The 5,245-nt window shown below is 49.0% G+C and overlaps 1 long non-coding RNA gene across 1 annotated transcript; it reads right to left on the reverse strand.

The window, feature by feature from the left end:
* Positions 1-484: 484 nt before the first annotated feature.
* LOC144675853 (uncharacterized) lies at positions 485-2,457 on the reverse strand. Its single transcript, XR_013575182.1, has 2 exons — positions 2,291-2,457; positions 485-1,045 (listed from the first exon to the last, which is right to left on the reverse strand). It is a non-coding gene; the product is annotated as an uncharacterized LOC144675853 (long non-coding RNA).
* Between the last annotated feature and the right edge of the window lie 2,788 nt (positions 2,458-5,245).

A 5,245-nucleotide genomic window follows, 5' to 3' on the forward strand; every position in this document is an offset into this window, starting at 1 on the left:
TGGGGGAAGCCCATCTGGTAATAAAAAAGTGAGACAGAGAATAGGTAACCATGCTTGACCTTATCTTTAGTGCTAGCAGGTGTACACTCTAGAGAACAGATGACCATTGTTTGATCCTGTCTCTTTGTGTTGGGGGCAGACATCCCAGCCCCGTCTCAAGGATTCTAGGAAGCTTGTTTATGATACTCCTTTTCTCCTTTCCTGCTCAGTTAGCTGGCAGCTGCAGGTGCACCTGCTAGAACAAAAGAGGGAACTGTGCTGTAGTATTCCACTATGGTTTTAACTGTTTAACCCTTAGTTGTCCTGTAGATGTATTTTATTCTTCCACAAAATTCAACTCATTGTTTCAAAAACTAATGATTTCTTTCTTAGGGACGACAGAAAAGCATTGATACTTTCAGTCCAATCCCTCGGTTACAGAATCCGCTGGAACCTCCCCAATAGGATAGTCTCTCTGGGACACCCCATGCAGTGGGTGTTTGTCTCTATTGGACAGTGGGATCTATCCCAGCTGGACAGACCCTGTACCCACCCTGAACCCACACAGGTTCACTTCCCAGCAGGGTCACTGGGCAGTGATAATGAGCGGGAGCCCTAGGGGCTTTACCCCCAAACCCAGGAATACTGAGTGTAATTGTCAATGTCCCACTGCAGCCCAGACTGATCCCCACCCTGGGCCCTCCCTGTCTGTACATTTCCCCAGTGACCCATTGGGGAACATTCAGCCCCGGATATCCTGCAGAAGCAGCGCCTGTGGGGCCGGGCGGCTGAGTCTCGTGACCCTGTGGCTGGGCCTCTGACGTCACAATGGGAGATGACGCTCACTCAGCTCGAGCTGGAAACTGGGAAAGGGCCAATAGGATTTAAATCTGGAGCACGGCCGGTTAAAGGGGAGGGAGAGAAACTCGGTTAAAAATGTTCCTATAATGAGAACAGGAATGTTTATCAATCCTAAGGTTCAAATTTCACACTCAGTCCAGATCTGGTTCCCTGCAGCAACTTCAGCTGATTTTCTCCATTTGGACTGAACTGATTGTCCCACAGCCTGAAAGAGATTAAAGATTAAACAGGAATAAACAGATTGAACAACAGTGTCAATAACAGGGAGACTGGAGTTAATGGGCCAAATCTCCTGCTCACTGGGTCATCAGAGACCAGACATATGGCTGAAGGTGGGTAGCGGGTCCCTGTGATGTCCTGACTCACGGGCCTACGTGGGAATTGCCCCAGAGGTTTAAATTTCCACTGGGCAATACCCCTGCTGCACGGGACCCTGTGTGAATGTCTCTGACTCTGGGTTAGAATCGGGGACTTGGGACAAATCCACAGGACTTACCCGGGTAGTTACCCAGGAAATGTTAGACTGTAAAACCCGGTCTAATACCCGGGTAACTCCACAACCGAGTCCCCCAATCACCCACCCCCCACCCCCCCACTGACCATCATACTACACCCACACTACCCAATTAACCCCTCCAACCACCCCCACCCCCCACTGACCATCATACTACACCCACACTACCCGATTAACCCCTCCAACCACCCCCACCCCCCACTGACCATCACACTACACCCACACTACTCGATTAACCCCTCCAACCACCCCCAACCCCCACTGACCATCACACCACACCCACACTACCCGATTAACCCCTCCAACCACCCCCACCCCCCACTGACCATCACACTACACCCACACTACTCGATTAACCCCTCCAACCACCCCCACCCCCCACTGACCATCACACTACACCCACACTACCCGATTAACCCCTCCAACCCCCCCACCCCCCCCACTGACCATCATACTACACCCACACTACCCGATTAACCCCTCCAACCACCTCCACCCCCCCACTGACCATCATACTACACCCACACTACCCGATTAACCCCTCCAAACACCCCCGCCAACCCGACTATCTCCTGACCCTCCCAACTCTGTTCATGACGAAATCTGACTAAACCCCCGGCTTTACAGCCCGACCCAACAACGCTGCTGACCCAGCCCCATTAGCCGTCAACCTGACCGCATTAACCCCCCGACCCCGCCGACCCCACCACTCTCCCCTGACCCGACTAGACTCTGCTCGGATGGAGCTCCCCGGGGAGCGTGGGGTCACTGCTGAAAGTCCCGGGAGGAAAATGAAGCAGTTTCAGTTTGGGAGAATCTTGTCGAGCAGCGGCAGTCCGCTTTTCATTGCTGCTGTTTGATAGATTCAGGACCATTTATATTTTAAATCCCATTTATATTTTAATTATTACACTAAAAATTAACACAAACACTCACTCGATCAGGTTCAGAGTCCTGCAGGTCAGGATGAGGCGGCGGAGAGCGGGGACAGATTGGTCTGTGAAGGAGTTAAATCCCAGGTTCAGATCCGTCAGTGACCGGTTTGTACTGAGAGCGGAGACGAGATCCTCGGCACAAGAATCAGTGAGACGGTTACCCCATAGACTAAGGAACAGGGGGAGAAAAATAACAGGAATCAGGGTAAATCCACAGTGTTCTAACGAATACTATTAATTATAATATACAGTAAGCGACATTCCAAAAGCACAACATCCATTTATAAAGGAAAAATAAAACACTGTTAATGCTGCAAATTAAATATAAATATAATATACTGGAAACACTCAGCAGACCAGGCAAGTATTTGCAAAGAGAGAAACAGAGTTAAACATAGAAACATAGGAAATAGGAGCAGGAGTAGGCCATTCGGCCCTTCGAACCTGTTCCACCATTCATTATGATCATGGCTGATCATCCAACTCAATAGCCTGCTCCCGCTTTCTCCCCATATCCTTTGATCCCTTTTGCCCCAAGAGTTATATCTAACTCCTTCTTCAACACATGCAATGTTTTGGTCTCATCTACTCTCTGTGTTCGTGAATTCCACAGGCTCACCACTCTCTGGGTGATGAAATTTCTCCTCATCTCAGTCCCAAATGGTCTATCCCGTATCCACAGACTTTGACCACTGGATCTGGACTCCCCCACCATCGGGAACATCCTTCCTGCATCTACCCTGTCTCGTCCTGTTAGAATTTTATAGGTTTCTATGAGATCCCCCCTCATTCTTCTGAACTCCAGTCAATATAATCCTAACCAACTCAATCTCTCCTTACATGTCAGTCCCGCCAACCCAGGAATCAGTCGGGTAAACCTTCACTGCACTCCCCCTATAGCAAGAACATCCTTCCTCAGATAAGGAGTCCAAAACTGCACACAATATCCCAGGTGTGGTCTCACCAAGGCCCTGTACAATTGCAGGAAGACATCCCTGCTCCTGTACTCGAATCCTCTGGCTATGAAGGACAACATATCATTTGGCTTATTTGCCACATGCTGCACCTGCATGCTTACCTTCAGCGACTGGTGTACAAGGACACCCAGGTCTCATTGCGCATTCCCCCTCTCTCAATTTATAGCCATTCCGATAATAATCTGCCTTCTTGTTTTTGCTGCCAAAGTGGATAACCTCACATTTATCCACATGTCAGCCTCTCTGTGGAAGGCCCTGGCCAGTGAGAGTTGAGCCTGCGCTGCCCAGACTGAGTGTCCACCTGCAGGAGGCATCACTGTGGTGACATGATGGACAGCCAGGCTGACATCAGCATAGACTAATGTGTACCTTTGATGGGTGAGTAACCATAGAAATTTATCTGCTTGTAGAAGAGAGCACATGATGTCAGGGAAGGAGCCACTAAGAGTGCTGGCGTCCAGATCTTGCCATCCTTACACCAATGGAAGATGAAGTGCTGCAGCTGGGAGGCCTGAAGGCCGGGTGGATGGTTGGTGGAGCTGAGAGATCGAGTGGCCTAGTGAACGGGCACAGGAGAGCCTCTGGGGTCCACAAAACATAATGCTTCATTATCCATCACTGGTCACAGATTGTGGTCTAAAGAACGTGTTGGAATAAGAACAGAATACTAGGCGCAGGATTAGGCCATTCAGCCCCGAAGCCTTCTCCGTCTTTTGATAAGATGATGGCTAATCTGATTCTGGCCTGAACTCTGCTTTCCTGTCGGTCTGCCGTAAACCTCGATTCTCTTGTCAATCAAAAATCCACCTTAAATCAGCCTTGAATATATTCAATGACCCAGCCTCCAATCGCCTCTTGGGAAGAGAATTCCACAGACTCACTAAATTTCTTCTCATCTGAGTTTTAAGTGGGAGACCGCTATTTTTTAAAACAGTGTCCCTAAGTTCTCCTTATGTGTGCACAGGAGTGGATGTCTCTCTCAGTGTGTGTGTGTGTGTGTGTGTACAGGTGTGGATGTCTCTCTCAGTGTGTGTGTGTGTGTGTGTACAGGAGTGGATTTCTCTCTCAGTGTGTGTGTGAGAACAGGAGTGGATGTCTCTCTCAGTGTGTGTGTGTACAGGAGTGGATGTCTCCCTCAGTGTGTGTGTGTGTACAGGAGTTGATTTCTCTCTCAGTGTGTGTTTGTGTGTGTGTGTACAGGAGTGGTTGTCTCTCTCAGTGTGTGTGTGTACAGGATTGAATGTCTCTCTCAGTGTGTGTGTGTGTACAGGATTGAATGTCTCTCTAAGTGTGTGTGTGTGTGTAAAGGAGTGAATGTCTCTCTCAGTGTGTGTGTGTACAGGAGTGGATGTCTCTCTCAGTGTGTGTGTGCACAGGAGTGGATGACGCTCTCAGTGTGTGTGTGTGTACAGGAGTGGATGTCTCTCTCAGTGTGTGTGTGTACAGAAGTGGATATCTCTCTCAGTGTGTGTGTGTGTGTACAGGAGTGGATGTCTCTCTCAGTGTGTGTGCGTGTACAGGATTGAATGTCTCTCTCAGTGTGTGTGTGTGTGTAAAGGAGTGAATGTCTCTCTCAGTGTGTGTGTGTACAGGAGTGGATGTCTCTCTCAGTGTGTGTGTGAACAGGAGTGGATGTCTCTCTCAGTGTGTGTGTGTGTACAGGAGTGGATATCTCTCTCAGTGTGTGTGTGTGTACAGGATTGAATGTCTCAATCAGTGTGTGTGTGTACAGGAGTGAATGTCTGACTCAGTGTGTGTGTGTGTACAGGATTGAATGTCTCTCTCAGTGTGTGTGTGTACAGGAGTGGATTTCTCTCTCAGTGAGTGTGTGTGTGTGTGTGTGTTTACAGGAGTGAATGTCTCTCTCAGTGTGTGTGTGTGTTTACAGGAGTGAATGTCTCTCTCAGTGTGTGGGTGTGTTTACAGGAGTGAATGTCTCTCTCAGTGTGTGTGTGTACAGGAGTGGATGTCTCTCAGTG

This window comes from Cetorhinus maximus, unplaced genomic scaffold (assembly GCF_964194155.1).
Source record: "Cetorhinus maximus unplaced genomic scaffold, sCetMax3.hap1.1 HAP1_SCAFFOLD_1200, whole genome shotgun sequence".
Classification (NCBI taxonomy): Eukaryota; Metazoa; Chordata; class Chondrichthyes; order Lamniformes; family Cetorhinidae; genus Cetorhinus; species Cetorhinus maximus.